A 20,613-nucleotide genomic window follows, 5' to 3' on the forward strand; every position below is an offset into this window, starting at 1 on the left:
CATCCTCTAAAAGTATGGACATATTTACATAATCTTAACAAAATGCCATTTTGCAAATAAGCCATTTGCAGATATATTTCCATGATCCACTATAGGAGTAGACTTATGCATCTATGTCTATATTTTCTTGAATAAATAGATGTATATCTACGCAAGCCCATACAGGATATTCTGCACAGATATGTTTACAAACTAGTAGCCATTAAAAATATAGAGAGATACATTTATATAATTTTATGGTGCAAAAGACAGATATATTCCTGCACACATATAAATTTATGTAGTCATATATAGTTAAGCATGATCTTAGACGTGAAATCAAAATAATATTTAGGTACAGATTTTAAAAATCCAATTAATTATCCTACACAGTCACAAAATCTGTATTCATAATCCTATGGAGCCACAGCCATAAAATCCTATACATAATTCTGTCGAAAATTATGTAGATCATTATTTAATTCAGATCCAGATGTGGATCCAGATGTATACTTTTAATAAGTCCAAGTCTAGGTCCCCAATCTCATAAAGATGTACATCCTTCACTCCATCCCCATCTAAAACCACAGTGGCAACGCTAACCTCAGCTCTTCCTCAACTTTACATGCAGTCCCAATCTCAAATCCATTTGCTCACATATCCAATCATACCCATAATCTAGTCAGATATTATTACTCCTATATAAATCAACATCTTTCTATTTTTATATATGTAGGCATACGTGTACCTAGTCCTCCATATACATTAAACATATGTATGTTTAATATGTATACATGTAGATGTCCTTAATCACACAGACACACACATCCCTTATTCTGGATACAAACATATATATATACTTAGTCCTATATATACTTAATTCACTGTAACAACACTTTAGTTCATATATTTGCTTAATCTTATACATATTTCTATATGTAAGCATAATTCCATTTACACACACAAAACAGGATTTTTTCTTGTTTGGAGGGAGTTATTCTTTATTTTTCAATAATGAATTATATTAAATATTTTTTATTTTTCTTTTCTCAACTAAAAATGCCTTATGGATTGTTTTCCAAATCAACTGGTATGCATCTCATTCATTCTTTTCATGGGCATTACATTTCTTTTTCATTTTTGCTACTACTAGCAATGCTATATATAATAAATATCTCTGTGTCGAGTCTTATGTACTGTGGCTTTTGTTTCTAGAGAGAATTTTCCCAGGAGTGACTTTCTGGGTCAAAAGCTATATATTATTTTAATAGATGCTGTCAGACTGCTGTCTAAAAAAGATGAACAGTTTACCTTGCCACCAGCAATGTATGAGTTCCTTTCCCCAGGTTTCTACCAGCAACAGCTATAGATCTTTTTATTTACTTTTACCAGTCTGTTCATTTGTAGTGCTATTTCATTGTTATTAATTTAATTTTCACTTCTTTGACTACTAGTGAATTTGAGGAACTTTTCTTATCTTTTGAGCCATTTAGAGTTCTACTGTGAATTATCAATGTAGACCCTTTGCTCACTTTTCTAGTAGTTTTTGCATGTCATATATTTCTAGTTAAAATTCTATCAGCATAAATAATTGTATCTTTTCTTTTCCAATATTAATATCAGTTATTTCATTTTCTGTTATTATTTCAATGGCTAAAACTTATATATATGTATATATATAATTTTAAATTTAGGGGGTACATATGCAAGTTTATTACACAGATGTATAGCATAATGGTGAGCTTTGGGCTTCTAGTGCACCCTTTGCCCAATAGGCAGTTGGTAAATGTTATGGGTATTTTATTGCAACTGAAAATAATAATTTATTAATTTTATAATTAATAATATTTTTAAAAGACATAACCTAGAAACAGCCAAATTTAAAGAGAATACTATATTCAACTTAACAAATTAAAAACCTGAAGAAGGCAAGAAATAACTAAGATCAGAGCAGAACTGAAAGAGATAGAGACATTAAAAACCCTTCAAAAAATCAATGAATCCAGGAGCTGGTTTTTTGAAAAGATCAACAAAATTGGTAGACTGCTAGCAAGACTAATAAAGAAAAGAGAGAAGAATCAAACAGACACAATAAAAAATGATAAAGGGGATATCACCACCGATTCCACAGAAATACAAACTACCATCAGAGAATACTATAAACACCTCTATGCAAATAAACTAGAAAATCTAGAAGAAATGGATAAATTCCTCGACACATACACCCTCCCAACACTAAACCAGGAAGAAGTTGAATCTCTGAATAGACCAATGACAGGCTCTGAAATTGAGGCAATAATTAATAGCTTACCAACCAAAAAAAGTCCAGGACCAGATGGATTCACAGCCGAATTCTACCAGACGTACAAGGAGGAACTGGTACCATTCCTACTGAAACTATTCCAATCAACAGAAAAAGAGGGAATCCTCCCTAACTCATTTTATGAGGCCAGCATCATCCTGATACCAAAGTCTGGCAGAGACGCAAAAAAAAACAGAGAATTTTAGACCAATATCCTTGATGAACATTGATGCAAAAATCCTCAATAAAATACTGGCAAACCAAATCCAGCAGCACATCTAAAAGCTTATCCACCATGATCAAGTGGGCTTCATCCCTGGGATGCAAGGCTGGTTCAACATATGAAGATCAATAAACATAATCCAGCATATAAACAGAACCAAAGACAAAAACCACATGATTATCTCAATAGATGCAGAAAAAGCCTTTGACAAAATTCAACAACCCTTCATGCTAAAAACTCTCAATAAATTAGGTATTCATGGGACGTATCTCAAAATACTAAGAGCTATCCATGACAAACCCACAGCCAATATCATACTGAATGGACAAAAACTGGAAGCATTCCCTTTGAAAACTGGCACAAGAAAGGGATGCCCTCTCTCACCACTCCAATTCAACATAGTGTTGGAATTTCTGGCCAGGGCAATTAGGCAGGAGAAGGAAATAAAGGGTATTCAATTAGGAAAAGAGGAAGTCAAATTGTCCCTGTTTGCAGATGACATGATTGTATATCTAGAAAACCCCATCATCTCAGCTCAAAATCTTAAGCTGATAAGCAACTTCAGCAAAGTCTCAGAATACAAAATCAATGTGCAAAAATCACAAGCCTTCTTATACACCAATAACAGACAAACACAGAGCCAAATCATGAGTGAACTCCCATTCACAATTGCTTCAAAGAGAATAAAATACCTAGGAATCCAACTTACAAGGGATGTGAAGGACCTCTTCAAGGAGAACTACAAACCACCGCTCAATGAAATAAAAGAGGACATAAACAAATGGAAGAACGTTCCATGCTCATGGGTAGGAAGATACCGTGAAAATGGCCATACTGCCCAAGGTTTATAGATTCAATGCCACCCTCATCAAGCTACCAATGACTTTCTTCACAGAATTGGAAAAGACTACTTTCAAGTTTATATGGAACCAAAAAAGAGCCCACATTGCCAAGTCAATCCTAAGCCAAAAGAACAAAGATGGAGGCATCATGCTACCTGACTTCAAACTATACCACAAGGCTACAGTAACCAAAACAGCATGGTACTGGTACCAAAACAGAGATATAGACCAATGGAACAGAACAGAGCTCTCAGAAATAATGCCACATATCTACAACTATCTGATCTTTGACAAACCTGACAAGAACAAGAAATGGGGAAAGGATTCCCTATTTAATAAATGGTGCTGGGAAAACTGGCTAGCCATATGTGGAAAGCTGAAACTGGATCCCTTCCTCACACCTTATACAAAAATTAATTCAAGATGGATTAAAGACTTAAATGTTAGACCTAAAACCATAAAAACCCTAGAAGAAAACCTAGGCAATACCATTCAGGACATAGGCATGGGCAAGGACTTCATGTCTAAAACACCAAAAGCAATGACAACAAAAGCCAAAATTGACAAATGGGATCTAATTAAACTAAAGAGCTTCTGCACAGCAAAAGAAACTACCATCAGAGTGAACAGGCAACCTACAGAATGGGAGAAAATTTTTGCAATCTACTCATCTGACAAAGGGCTAATATCCAGAATCTACAATGAACTCAAACAAATTTACGAGAAAAAAATAAACAACCCCATCAAAAAGTGGGCAAAGGATATGAACAGACACTTCTCAAAAGAAGACATTTATGCAGCCAAAAAACACATGAAAAAATGCTCACCATCACTGGCCATCAGAGAAAGGCAAATCAAAACTACAATGAGATACCATCTCACACCAGTTACAATGGTGATCATTAAAAAGTCAGGAAACAACAGGTGCTGGAGAGGATGTGGAGAAATAGGAACACTTTTACACTGTTGGTGGGACTGTAAACTAGTTCAACCATTGTGGAAGTCAGTGTGGCGATTCCTCAGGGATCTAGAACTAGAAATACTATTTGACCCAGCCATCCCATTACTGGGTATACACCCAAAGGACTATAAATCATGCTGCTATAAAGACACATGCACACGTATGTTTATTGCGGCACTATTCACAATAGCAAAGACTTGGAGCCAACCCAAATGTCCAACAATGATAGACTAGATTAAGAAAATGTGGCACATATACACCATGGAATACTATGCAGCCATAAAAAATGATGAGTTCATGTCCTTTGTAGGGACATGGATGAAGCTGGAAACCATCATTCTCACCAAACTATCGCAAGGACAAAAAACCAAACACTGCATGTTCTCACTCATAGGTGGGAATTGAACAGTGAGAACACATGGACCCAGGAAGGGGAACATCACACACCCGGGACTGTTGTGGGATGGGGGAGGGGGGAGGGATAGCATTAGGAGATATACCTAATGCTAAATGACGATTTAATGCGTGCAGCACACCAACATGGCACATGAATACACATGTAACAAACGTGCACATTGTGTACATGTACCCTAAAACTTACAATATAATGATAATAAAAAGAAATTTAAATTTTTTTTCTGGAAACTGTCATAAAATTAAGATAAAATAGCAATAAATGAAATGGAGGGACTCATTGGAATTTTTATTGCAAATTTCTATAATGAAGAGTGTGTGTATGTGTGAAATCTTTCTTACTAATGAATTAGGAAAATCTTAACATACAAGGCAAGCTAAACAAATATTATCAGCGAATGCAAAAGAAACGCATCCGTATTTTATTCAGGACCAAATATCTAGAGTCTTGCTGCTATCTAAACCACACATACAGACTTAATCAGTTTCTCGTTAACCATCACATCTTCATAAAGAGCTGAACTGTAGAACCACTGATAGGGAAACAACAGTAATTAGTTAATCTACATGCAGAGCTATCTTGATGAAAATTGTGGCTTTGATAAATTTATTATAGAATTATTGGGAGAGCATAGTGCTCTGAGCTTCCAAATTATTAATTATTTTAGAAAGATATTTGGCAAATGCATCAAATAATTATATCATTTGAAATAACATCTATCCCAACAAGCTGATATATAATCAAAACTATTTGAGCCAAAAAGTTCACTGAACTCTTTACAAAGGGGAAAAATTAGAAACAACCTACAAATCTCATCAATGGGATAAAACTTGCTTAAGTTGCCATATGTCTGCTCAAGCGATTACTAACTCACTTTTAAATGAGCTGTCATGCAGAGTTTATAATAAGAGGTAAATGCCAAACACATAAAGTTAAAGGGAAAAATTGGGTACAAAATTTTATGTGTAATATGACTACAAACCAAAATATGCAAAAATAAAACTATATAGAAATAAATTTGAAAGGCAGTATAACAACATACTAACTGGTTTCTGTCAGTTGCATGAATATAAAGGATTTCTCTTTTTTTTCCGTATAATTTTGTCTTTTTTCTAAAATTTCCACAATAAACATGTATCATTTTATAAAAGGAAAGATAAACAGTAAAATGTATGTTTTTATAGATATTTCTGGGATGTTTAAAAGTTTTATTATGAGTTTCAAAGAGCCACTCACTGTTTTTGCATAAAACTGAAATATCACAGGAAACTGAATCTACCATTTTAATTTTATTTTCTGTTTTCTTATTGGCCAAAAGTGTTCTCCCGCTAACTTTCAGTTTTGGGGGTTGAGGTGAGATTTAAAGAAATAAGTAGTATCTTATATAATGATAAAAAGTTAATGAGTCTCTTCCACTTTGAACAGTGTGAGGGTGTGACCAAGGCCTTCAGAAGCAAGGCTCTCCATCCTCTGCTATTCACACTCCCAGGCTCATTTCAGTGAAGGAGTTGCTTACAGGTCCCTTGTGTTCTATCTTACTTTTGGGTGGCTGCTTTCCCTAAATATGTCTCCTATGTTATGAGACAGAATAACACTATGGTGATGAGCTCAGCCGTGTGGTAGGAAGCCTGGGATTCCAGCCCCAACTCGGTAACTTCCCAGCTCTGTGATTTTGATAGTTCCTTGATAATCCTTTCATAGGATAGTTGATATCCTAACTGCTAAAACAGATAATAATAACAATACCAGTACTCATTCGCAGGGTCATTGTGGGGATTAAATGAGGTAATACATATCATATTAAATGTTCAATCAGTGTTAACTATTAATGTATCTCATTTGGGTAACTCAGTAAGAGCCCTTTTAACTCCCAATTTTAGTTTGCATTTAAAAGCCACTGATACCTCTGAATGAAGGCTCCTTCTTTGGCCTCTTGACCTTTACATTTTCATCTTGTTACTTGCTAGTTCTTATTGGCTCTGCTTATTTTGGAAACTCTACCAAATTTTGAAAAAACAAATGGCTTGCGGCCTTGAAATGGTGAGTTTTGATATTTTATACTTGAAAAAGTTAATATTTATTTGCTCATAAAGTGATTATGCTTTTTAAATGTATTTCTTCACTTGTAAAATGACAGAGGTAGTGGATATGGGTGCTTGGGTCTCTTCTATAACAGTAGTACTCAAGCCTTAATGTTTGCAGAAATCGCCAGGAGATCCAGGTTAAAAATGCAGCTTCTGCTTCAGTAGGGACAGGGTGAGGCCTGAGACGCTGCATTTCTAACAAGCTTCCAGGTAATGCCAGCGATGCTGGTCAGTGGACCACATTCTGAGTAGCAGGGATCTGTAATATTGCCTTCAATTCACATATTTAACTGGTCAACTATAAGGATCCTCCCCATGGTATAAATATTACCTTAAGCAAGATACTTAACCACTGTCAGCTTCATTTTCCTAAAATGAAAAGTTAAGATAACACTCACCTTCTAAGAATGTTGAAAGGATTCCATGCATCAATAAATGGTGCATTTGAAATTTCTGGGGAGGAGGAGCCAAGATGGCCGAATAGGAACAGCTCCGGTCTACAGCTCCCAGCGCGAGCGACGCAGAAGACGGGTGATTTCTGCATTTCCATCTGAGGTACCGTGTTCATCTCACTAGGGAGTGCCAGACAGTGGGCGCAGGTCAGTGGGTGAGCGCACCGTGCGCCAGCCGAAGCAGGGGCGAGGCATTGCCTCACTCGGGAAGCGCAAGGGGTCAGGGAGTTCCCCTTCCAGGGGTGACAGACGGCACCTGGAAAATCGGGCCACTCCCACCCGAATACTGTGCTTTTCCGAAGGGCTTAGGAAACGGTGCCCCAGGAGAGTATAGCCCGCACCTGGCTCAGAGGGTCCTACGCCCACGGAGTCTCGCTGATTGCTAGCACAGCAGTCTGAGATCAAACAGCAAGTCGGCAGCGAGGCTGGGGGAGGGGCGCCCGCCATTGCCCGGGCTCGCTTAGGTAAACAAAGCAGCCTGGAAGCTTGAACTGGGTGGAGCCCACCACAGCTCAAGGAGGCCTGCCTGCCTCCGTAGGCTCCACCTCTGAGGGCAGGGCACAGACAAACAAAAAGACAGCAGTAACCTCTGCAGACTTAAATGTCCCTGTCTGACAGCTGTGAGGAGAGCAGTGGTTCTCCCAGCACGCAGCTGGAGATCTGAGAACGGGCTGACTGCCTCCTCAAGTGGGTCCCTGACCCCTGACCCCCGAGCAGCCTAACTGGGAGGCACCCCCCAGAAGGGGCAGACTGACACCTCACACGGCCGGCCAGGTACTCCAACAGACCTGCAGCTGAGGGTTCTGTCTGTTAGAAGGAAAACTAACAGAAAGGACATCCACACCAAAAACCCATCGTACATCACCATCATCAAAGACCAAAAGTAGATAAAACCACAAAGATGGGGAAAAAACAGAGCAGAAAAACTGGAAACTCTAAAAACCAGAGTACCTCTCCTCCTCCAAAGGAACGCAGTTCCTCACCAGCAACGGAACAAAGCTGGACGGAGAATGACTTTGACGAGCTGAGAGAAGAAGGCTTCAGACGATCAAATTACTCCGAGCTACGGGAGGATATTCAAACCAAAGGCAAAGAAGTTGAAAACTTTGAAAAAAATTTAGAAGAATGTATAACTAGAATAACCAATACAGAGAAGTGCTTAAAGGAGCTGATGGAGCTGAAAACCAAGGCTCGAGAACTACGTGAAGAATGCAGAAGCCTCAGGAGCCGATGCGACCAAATGGAAGAAAGGGTATCAGCCCTGGAAGATGAAATGAATGAAATGAAGCGAGAAGAGAAGTTTAGAGAAAAAAGAATAAAAAGAAATGAGCAAAGCCTCCAAGAAATGTGGGACTATGTGAAAAGACCAAATCTACGTCTGATTGGTGTACCTGAAAGTGACGGGGAGAATGGAAACAAGTTGGAAAACACTCTGCAGGATATTATCCAGGAGAACTTCCCCAATCTAGCAAGGCAGGCCAACATTCAGATTCAGGAAATACAGAGAACGCCACAAAGATACTCCTCGAGAAGAGCAACTCCAAGACACATAATTGTCAGATTCACCAAAGTTGAAATGAAGGAAAAAATGTTAAGGGCAGCCAGAGAGAAAGGTCGGGTTACCATCAAAGGGAAGCCCATCAGACTAACAGCGGATCTCTCGGCAGAAACCCTACAAGCCAGAAGAGAGTGGGGGCCAATATTCAACATTCTTAAAGAAAAGAATTTTCAACCCAGAATTTCATATCCTGCCAAACTAAGCTTCATAAGTGAAGGAGAAATAAAATACTTTACAGACAAGCAAATGCTGAGAGATTTTGTCACCACCAGGCCTGCCCTAAAAGAGCTCCTGAAGGAAGCGCTAAACATGGAAAGGCACAACCGGTACCAGCCACTGCAAAATCATACCGAAATGTAAAGACCATCGAGACTAGGAAGAGACTGCATCAACTAACGAGAAAAATATCCAGCTAACATCATAATGACAGGATCAGATTCACACATAACAATATTAACTTTAAATGTAAATGGACTAAATGCTCCAATTAAAAGACACAGACTGGCAAATTGGATAAAGACTCAAGACCCATCAGTGTGCTGTATTCAGGAAACCCATCTCACGTGCAGAGACACACATAGGCTCAAAATAAAAGGATGGAGGAAGATCTACCAAGCAAATGGAAAACAAAAAAAGGCAGGGGTTGCAATCCTAGTCTCTGATAAAACAGACTTTAAACCAACAAAGATCAAAAGAGACAAAGAAGGCCATTACATAATGGTAAAGGGATTAATTCAACAAGAAGAGCTAACTATCCTAAATATATATGCACCCAATACAGGAGCACCCAGATTCATAAAGCAAGTCCTGAGTGACCTACAAAGAGACTTAGACTCCCACACATTAATAATGGGAGACTTTAACACCCCACTGTCAACATTAGACAGATCAACGAGACAGAAAGTCAACAAGGATACCCAGGAATTGAACTCAGCTCTGCACCAAGCAGACCTAATAGACATCTACAGAACTCTCCACCCCAAATCAACAGAATATACATTTTTTTCAGCACCACACCACACCTATTCCAAAATTGACCATATACTTGGAAGTAAAGGTCTCCTCAATAAATGTAAAAGAACAGAAATTGTAACAAACTGTCTCTCAGATCACAGTGCAATCAAGCTAGAACTCAGGATTAAGAATCTCACTCAAAACCGCTCAACTACGTGGAAACTGAACAACCTGCTCCTGAATGACTACTGGGTACATAACGAAATGAAGGCAGAAATAAAGATGTTCTTTGAAACCAACGAGAACAAAGACACAACATACCAGAATCTCTGGGATGCATTCAAAGCAGTGTGTAGAGGGAAATTTATAGCACTAAATGCCCACAAGAGAAAGCAGGAAAGATCCAAAATTGACACCCTAACATCACAATTAAAAGAACTAGAAAAGCAAGAGCAAACACATTCAAAAGCTAGCAGAAGGCAAGAAATAACTAAAATCAGAGCAGAACTGAAGGAAATAGAGACACAAAAAACCCTTCAAAAAATAAATGAATCCAGGAGCTGGTTTTTTGAAAGGATCAACAAAATTGATAGACCGCTAGCAAGATTAATAAAGAAAAAAAGAGAGAAGAATCAAATAGATGCAATAAAAAATGATAAAGGGGATATCACCACTGATCCCACAGAAATACAAACTACCATCAGAGAATATTACAAACACCTCTATGCAAATAAACTAGAAAATCTAGAAGAAATGGATAAATTCCTCAACACATACACCCTCCCAAGACTAAACCAGGAAGAAGTTGAATCTCTGAATAGACCAATAACAGGAGCTGAAATTGTGGCAATAATCAATAGCTTACCAACCAAAAAAAGTCCAGGACCAGATGGGTTCACAGCCGAATTCTACCAGAGGTACAAGGAGGAGCTGGTACCATTCCTTCTGAAACTATTCCAATCAATAGAAAAAGAGGGAATCCTCCCTAACTCATTTTATGAGGCCAGCATCATCCTGATACCAAAGCCTGGCAGAGACACAACAAAAAAAGAGAATTTTAGACCAATATCCTTGATGAACATTGATGCAAAAATCCTCAATAAGATACTGGCAAACAGAATCCAGCAGCACATCAAAAAGCTTATCCACCATGAACAAGCGGGCTTCATCCCTGGGATGCAAGGCTGGTTCAATATACGCAAATCAATAAATGTAATCCAGCATATAAACAGAACCAAAGACAAAAACCACATGATTATCTCAATAGATGCAGAAAAGGCCTTTGACAAAATTCAACAACCCTTCATGCTAAAAACTCTCAATAAATTAGGAATTGATGGGACGTATCTCAAAATAATAAGAGCTATTTATGACAAACCCACAGCCAATATCGTACTGAATGGACAAAAACTGGAAGCATTCCCTTTGAAAACTGGCACAAGACAGGGATGCCCTCTCTCGCCACTTCTATTCAACATAGTGTTGGAAGTTCTGGCCAGGGCAATTAGGCAGGAGAAGGAAATCAAGGGTATTCAATTAGGAAAAGAGGAAGTCAAATTGTCCTTGTTTGCAGATGACATGATAGTATATCTAGAAAACCCCATTGTCTCAGCCCAAAATCTCCTTAAGCTGATAAGCAACTTCAGCAAAGTCTCAGGATACAAAATCAATGTGCAAAAATCACAAGCATTCTTATACATCAATAACAGACAAACAGAGAGCCAAATCATGAGTGAACTCCCATTCACAATTGCTTCAAAGAGAATAAAATACCTAGGAATCCAACTTACAAGGGATGTGAAAGACCTCTTCAAGGAGAACTACAAACCACTGCTCAAGGAAATAAAAGAGGATACAAACAAATGGAAGAACATTCCATGCTCATGGGTAGGAAGAATCAATATCATGAAAATGGCCATCCTTCCCAAGGTAATTTACAGATTCAATGCCATCCCCATCAAGCTACCAATGACTTTCTTCACAGAATTGGAAAAAACTACTTTAAAGTTCATATGGAACCAAAAAAGAGCCCGCATCGCCAAGTCAATCCTAAGCCAAAAGAACAAAGCTGGAGGCATCACACTACCTGACTTCAAACTATACTACAAGGCTACAGTAACCAAAACAGCATGGTACTGGTACCAAAACAGAGATATAGATCAATGGAACAGAACAGAGCCGTCAGAAATAACGCCACATATCTACAAGTATCTGATCTTTGACAAACCTGACAAAAACAAGAAATGGGGAAAGGATTCCCTATTTAATAAATGGTGCTGGGAAAACTGGCTAGCCATATGTAGAAAGCTGAAACTGGATCCCTTCCTTACACCTTATACAAAAATCAATTCAAGATGGATTAAAGACTTAAATGTTAGACCTAAAACCATAAAAACCCTAGAAGAAAACCTAGGCATTACCATTCAGGACATAGGCATGGGCAAGGACTTCATGTCTAAAACACCAAAAGCAATGGCAACAAAAGCCAAAATTGACAAATGGGATCTAATTAAACTAAAGAGCTTCTGCACAGCAAAGGAAACTACCATCAGAGTGAACAGGCAACCTACAAAATGGGAGAAAATTTTCGCAACCTACTCATCTGACAAAGGGCTAATATCCAGAATCTACAATGAACTCTAACAAATTTACAAGAAAAAAACAAACAACCCCATCAACAAGTGGGCGAAGGACATGAACAGACACTTCTCAAAAGAAGACATTTATGCAGCCAAAAAACACATGAAAAAATGCTCACCATCACTGGCCATCAGAGAAATGCAAATCAAAACCACAATGAGATACCATCTCACACCAGTTAGAATGGCAATCATGAAAAAGTCAGGAAACAACAGGTGCTGGAGAGGATGTGGAGAAATAGGAACACTTTTACACTGTTGGTGGGACTGTAAACTAGTTCAACCCTTGTGGAAGTCAGTGTGGCGATTCCTCAGGGATCTAGAACTAGAAATTCCATTCGACCCAGCCATCCCATTACTGGGTATATACCCAAAGGACTATAAATCATGCTGCTATAAAGACACATGCACACGTATGTTTATTGCCGCATTATTCACAATAGCAAAGACTTGGAACCAACCCAAATGTCCAACAATGATAGACTGGATTAAGAAAATGTGGCACATATACACCATGGAATACTATGCAGCCATAAAAAATGATGAGTTCACGTCCTTTGTAGGGACATGGATGAAACTGGAAATCATCATTCTCAGTAAACTATCGCAAGAACAAAAAACCAAACACCGCATATTCTCACTCATAGGTGGGAATTGAACAATGAGAACACATGGACACAGGAAGGGGAACATCACACTTTGGGGACTGTTGTGGGGTGGGGGGAGGGGGGAGGGATAGCATTGGGAGATATACCTAATGCTAGATGACAAGTTGGTGGGTGCAGCGCACCAGCATGGCACATGTATACATATGTAACTTACCTGCACATTGCGCACATGTACCATAAAACCTAAAGTATAATAATGATAATAATAATAATAATAATAAAAGAAAAAAAAAAAAAAAAAAGAAATAACCCTTACTGAATTTTGGTAATATCAAAGAAGAATATCAATAATTGTATGAATATGCCAATCAAATAATTTTCCTTTTCTAATTAAAAAAAAAAAAAAAAAAAGAAATTTCTGGCAACAATATGAAGCATACTGTGGGTGTTAGTAAATGTTACTTGTCTTTCCTTCTCTATTAGAGACTGAGGTAGAGCCTGTCTTAGCCAATGACCTGCTAAACATCACCTTCATATTATTTGATGGTGTAGATCATCAGATATTTGAAATTAATGGAAGATCCATATAGGACATATTTGAATGATGGAGGACAAGATGATAACAGCTTACATTTGTTGAATAATCACTTTGAACCAGGTTTGTCTGATTCAAGTTCCCTTGGCTTGCTCTCTTTTTTTCTTTCTTTTCTTTCTTTTTTTCTTTTTTCTTTTTTTTTTTTTTTGTCTTTTTCAAGTTTTTAAGATCACATCATTTGGAGAAGAAGCCATCTTCATGATCTTCATGTTTGGGCTCTACTTCAAAGTTGTATCTCAGCCCTCCAAAGACATGAAAAAGACTCGTAAGATTTCATCTTGAAACAGCTTTTTAAATCCATCGACAGTGAGAAAAAAATGTAGATGTAGGTGGTTTATAAATGCCCTTTTAGGCTTGATCAATTGTTTGTAGCTATGACAAGCTACCTTAACAGTCAAAAACAAAATCTGAAGGAAAAGAAAATGCCTCCAATAAGAAACGCTGATGCAGCCTCTTGAGCTTGTGGTGTCTGGGAAAAATAAGAAATGATTAACTTCCTTTTGTGAGTATAATATTACCTACTTCATAATGATGGTATAAGGATTAAATGAGATAATCCTAGCTTTTTTATTACTACAAAAATAAAGATAGTCTTTTTATGTAAATTAGCTAGGGTAGGACTTGTTTCTCTGTTAAGATATGTTTGTTACAGTCTGTTTTAAAAGCACTGTGCACGAGCAGCGATACGACGGAATTAAAGAGAGATTTGCCTATGGGCTTTTCCCTTTATGTTACATGAGGAAAACTTGAATTTCACATTTCCAGCCACGTAGTGATGACTTTGGCATAAAGAGTTCAGCAGGTAGGAGGTGGCCCCTTGTGCTGAGAGCCAGCATTCTCATGGAAAATTAAAAACAACTGTTTATTTTTAGCCATGAAAATGCAATCATTCTTGTGCTCAAATATGCTTTACATTACCTAAAAGAAAGTTTATTGGCACTGAGTCTGTTGTGTAACTGAGGAAACCATTATGTGCTGTCAAAATACACTAATGTAAAAACCAATCCAGTGAGCAACAGAGTGATGGAAGAAACAGGTAGCAGGGCCGAGAAAAACTCTTCCGGAGGTTGTACAGGAAACTAAAGCAGGAGAAAAACTGCCTAGTGCCGAAAGGTTAGAATAAAGACGTTGTTTAGTCACTTGGGAAAAGGAATTCAAAGTCAGAAAAATGATTACATTAACAGTGAGTGCAATATGTGGCCTGTTTGGATGCAAATTTTTCTTTCCTATTTGAAATGGCCAAGTGTCTTTGAGATCTCATATTTTTGTTCTCATATTTTTGTTCTCTACAGTGCCTTTCTTGGGGAAAAGTCCTAAATTCCTAAACTTAGAGAGTGGAGGAAATGCTCACGGTGATTCTTGGAGGTGGGGTAGAAGTAAGCATTTTGAAAGTAGGTTAACTATAACTAAACCTTGATTAAGGCATCAAAGGAAAACAGGTTGGAATTGACTAATCGTGGATCTCTTGATATCCAGAATTAGTAACTTGATCTCCTAGATCTCTGGGCTCATGTTTGCAGCTCTCAAGGATTGTCTTTTACTCTTAATACAAAAGCATTACCAGCAAACTTTATAATAATTAAATTAAGATAACCAATACTAAGGCAGCTCTGGGCAGTTTAGGGGCAGGAAAGCCTTGGCATATAAGCCTGAAATATTTTCCTCTTCCTGGTGTAAGGGTAGACTGTAATGACCTAGCTTATTTCCCCTGTGAACACCACTCTGCGAAACTGGCATCTCAGGACAAGCCCTGCCCTCATGCTAACAGCTACCTCCAAGACGAGATGCTCCCGGAGGTCTCTCTGACCTTCTCCTTGTTTCTGTGAGAAGACTCCACCTTGCTTCTCTCCTTCCAGGAACCAGGTTGTTTTCTCATTCATCCTCAATATGTTTTATTAACCATATGCTTTGCTGCCTCCAGGCAATGTACAGGCAATGCAGAGAAGAGGAAATCCAAAATCTCATTAGTGGGCAGGGAAATTCAAGAAAATAAACCCAATGAAATTCGAAAGAACAAAATATGAGCTAGAAACTGAAATTAATGAAAAACATTTTCCCTCCCCAGAAATGATTTAATCAGCAAAACCAAAAGCTTGTTCTTTGAAATGACTCGTAAAACAGATAAACCCTAGGCAAATAGGATCAAGAAGGATAAGAAACAAATAACATTAAAAACCAAAAAATCCTGACACATGGATAAGTATGATGTTTGAAAATTTCAAGAAGATGTTAATACTATGAAAAACTTTATAATAATAAATTTGAAAATATAGTTGAAACAGACATTTTTCCCTTGGGAAATATAAAAGCAAAATTGGCCCAAATTCCCACACATGTAGAGCCTAGAATTAACCACTGTATTTATAATTCCAATTCTTCTCCTCTAGATCTTATCCTATCTTCTGCAAAACTCTACCAAACACTTTTCCTGGGTGGGTTGCTCCACTTGTATCTACATTTTTCTCATTGTGTTATTGTTTGTATAAACAGGGCATCATTAAGGTGACTGGGGGAGGAGGGTGCTTGAGTGATTCAGTGGCATTCGGCCCCTCCATACCATTCCATCAAACGCCTCATCCACCCTTCAAGTTCCAGCAATGGGCACATTTCACAATTTATCTCCCCATTGTCTGTTGCTCGACAAGGTGTCAGTGATCCATACATCGTCCCTTGAATTCTCAGAGTTCACAGATTTCAATTTCTTCTATATCTATTTACTAATACTAATATATTTTTCACCTCTAAAATAAGGCCCTTTGCTGCAGATCAAGACTTCCAACTCGCCCTATACCTATATAGAAAAATGGCTGGAAAGATATACAGCAAAACGCTAAAAGAAGGTATCATAGGAATACAGTTGTTTATTTTTATCTTTGTAGTTTTCTGTGCTTTTCAGATTTCTATCTTGAGTCCCTTTTGTAGAGGAGGCCACTCTTATGTTTGCTGTGCATCCAAATATACTATTACTTTACTTTGAATTGAAATCAATCTCCAGTTAGATAGATGGATAGATGATAGATAGATAGATAGATAGATAGATAGATAGATAGATAGATGGATAGATAGACAGATAGATATAGATATATACGTATGTAAAACATTTACGAACATGTAGAGAGATATACAACTATACAAAGATCTATATTTTGTATATGGGTTGATTTTATACCCAATTTTTTTAATCTATACTTCTTTTTCTTGGAATTGTTATTTTTTGCAGTGAGCAATATGTTTTGCAGACCTTTCCACATCGGTACACGTAGGCTTATCTGCATCTTTTGCAAGTACTACATAGTCCAGATGTACCATGGTGCCCTTATCCCAGTTTTGATGTTCATTTCCAATTTTGCCTGTAACTGACACTGCTGCAGTTAACATGCTTGTACTTTCATATAGGGCCCATGCAAGAGCATCCTTAAGGTAGAAACAGAAATGAATTGCTGAGTCAGAGGAGACATATTTTTCACTCTAATAGACACTGCCAAAATTGTACTGTGGAATAGCTGCAAAAATTTATACTTACAAAAAGAGTGTATATTTATCACAGCAGAATTCACAATTGCAAAGATATGGAATCAACCTAAGTACCCATCAACGAATGAGTGGATAAAGAAAATACAGAATATACGTATACCATGGAATACTACTCAGTTGTAAAAAAGAGTATTAATTTCTTTACAACATCATCAATATTTGGCATGATAAAATTTATTACTCTGATGAGTGAAAATTACATTTCTTTTTTCTAACTTACATTCCTTTGTTATTGGTGAAGTTGAATATTTTTTTACCTATTTATTAGTCATTTGTATTTCATCTGGTACGAATAGGACTACTTGTTCATTGTGATTCCAGGAACCGTATCACAGAAGAGGTGTACACTCCCTGCGATATTGGGAGTGATATCATTCTCTTCTTTTGTGAATATTAGGAGCAGTATCACCGGGTGGCTGGACACCCCCTGCTCTTTTGGGAGTAATGTCGTACTCTGAACCATGGATATTAGAATCAATATCACAGGGTGGGTGTACACCTACTGCGATATTGAAACTAATATCGTGCTCTCCCTCCCTATTAGGAACAATATCACAGTTGGGTGTAGACCCCATGCGGTATTAGAAGTGATAATGGTGATAATGTCATTATTAATCATTCATTATTATTAATTATTAATAGTAACTAATAGGGATTTCTAACATAATGGTATTAATGATTAATTATTTATATTAATAGATGTTATTAATCAATATCAATTGTTAAGGTTTTATTTAGTATTGCTATTATTGATATTGATTATTAATATTAATCGTTATTATCAATATTAATAATTAACATTATTTTCATTGTAAGCACTTTAATTACTAATAGTAAAGATTGATATTAATTAACATCATTTTCTTAATATTAATAATTGATATTAATTATTAATATTAATAAATATTATTATTCCTGATATCGGGGGGAGAAGATGCTATAACTCCCAATATCGCAGAAGGCATACACCACCTGTGTTGTTCCCAATAGCCAGCGGGTACAGGATGACATTACTCCAAATATCGCAGTGGGTATACATCCCTTCTGTGATATTGTTCCTGACATCCGGTGGGGAGAGGATGATATTACTCCCAATATTGCAGGGGGCGTAGACCCCTCCTGTGATATTGTCTCTAATATCCAAAGGTGGAGAGGATGATATTTCCCCCAAATTCGCAGGAGGTGTACACCACCCCTGTGATATTGTTCCTAATATCCAGGGGGCGAGAGGATGATATTAGTCTCAGTATCACAGGAGGTTTACACTCCTTAGTGATATTGTTCCTAATATCCAGGGACGGAGAGGATGATATTGCTCCCAATATACCAGGGGGTGTACACCCCTTCTGTGACATTGTTCCTAATAGCCAGAGGTGGAGAGGAAGATATTACTCCCAATATCGCAGGGGTATACAGGCCGCCCCACCCCCGTTATATTGTTCTGAATATCCGGAGTGGAAGAGAATGATATTACTCCCCGTATCTCAGGGGCTGTACATCTTCCTGTGATATTGTTTCTTATATTCAGGGGGGAAAAGATGGCATTACTCCTAATATCGCAGGGGTTGTACACACCTCCTGTGATATTATTTCTAATATCCAGAAGGAGAGAGCATAATATTACTCTCAACATCTCAGGGGGTGTACACCTCCCCTGTGATATTGTTCTTAATATCCATAATGGGAGAGGATGATATTCCTCCCAATATCTCAAGAAGTGTACAGCCTCCTATGATATAGTTCCTAACATCTAGGTGGGGAGAGGATGATATTACTGCCAATATCGCACAAGTAGTAAAACCCTTTCGATGTTTTTCCTACGATCCGGGGGGAGAGGATGATATTACTCCCAACATGGAAGAAGGTGTACACCCCCCCGTGACATTGTTCCCAATATCCACGTTGGCAGACGATGATATTACGCCCAATATCGCAGGGGATGTACACCCACCTTGGGATATTGTTCCAAATATGGAGAGGGGGAGAGGATGATATCACTCCCAGTATCTCAGGGGCTGTACACCCACTCAGTGATATTGTGCTTAATGTCCAGAAGGGAAGGGATATTATTACTCCCGATATCGAAGAGGTTGTACTCACCCCTGGGATATTGTTCCTTATATCCAAAGGTAGAAAGGATGATATTACTCCCAATATCTCAGGGGGTTATACACTCCTCTTGTGATACTGTTCTTAAGATTTGGGGGGGACACAATGATATAACTGTCCATATCACAGGGGTGGACAACACCCCTGTGAGATTGTTTTTAATATTCAGTGGGGGAGAGGATGATATTAATTTCAATATCACAGGAGACACAGCCCCTGCAATATTGTTCCTAATATCCAGGGGAAGAGAAATGATATGACTCACAATATGGCAGAGGGTGTACACCCCCTCCATAATAGTCTTCCTAATATCCCTGGGGGATTAGAATGATATTACTCCCAATATCACAGGGGGTGTACACGACCCCTTTGATATTGTTTCTAATATCCAGGGAGGGAGAGGATATTACTCCCAATATCGCAGGGGGTATACACCACCCCACCAACATTGTTCCTCATATTTAGTTGAGGAGAGGATGATAATATTCTCAATATCTCAGAGGGTGTACACCCTTCTTGGGATATTGTTTTGTAATATCAGGTGGGGAAGAGAATGATGTTACTACCAATATCACAGGGGGTGTACACCCCCTTGTTATTTTCTTTTGAATATTCAGGTTGGGAGAGGATGATATTGCTGCCAATATCGCAGGAGTTGTACACCCCACCTGTGATATTATTCCTAATATCCAGAAGAAGAGAGAATGATATTACTCCCAATAGCGCAGGAGGTGTACACACCCCTGTGATGTTGTTCCTAATATCCAGTGGGGGAGATGATGATATTGCTGGCCATATCGCGGCGGGTGTACACCACCTCGGTGATATTGTTTTTAATATCCAGGGGGAAGAGGATGACATTACTCCCAGTATCGCAGTGCGTGTACACCAACTCTGTGGTATTGTTCTTAAAATCCAGGGAGGGAGAGGATGAAATTACTGCCAATATCGCAAGGGGTGGACACCTTTTCTTGGATATTGTTCCTAATATCCAGGGCGGACAGCATGATATTAATCCCAATATCGCTGTATACACCCCTTTTTGATATTGTTCCTAATATCCCGTGGGGGAGGGGAGTCTCTATTACTGGCAATATCACAGGGTGTGTACACAGCCCCTGTGATATTGTTCCTAAAAACTAGTGAGGGAGCGCATGATATTACTTCTGCTATCGCAACGGCTGTGCACCCCAGTGATATTGCTCATAATTTCTAGAGGGAACAGTATGATGTTACTCCCAATAGAGCAGTGGATGTACAACTACCCTGTGATATGTCTCCGAATATTCAGAGAATCACAGGATAATATTACTCGAAATATCGCAAAAAGTGTACAGCCCTTTTATGATATTGTTCCT

Source organism: Pongo abelii, chromosome 16 (genome assembly GCF_028885655.2).
Source record: "Pongo abelii isolate AG06213 chromosome 16, NHGRI_mPonAbe1-v2.0_pri, whole genome shotgun sequence".
Classification (NCBI taxonomy): Eukaryota; Metazoa; Chordata; class Mammalia; order Primates; family Hominidae; genus Pongo; species Pongo abelii.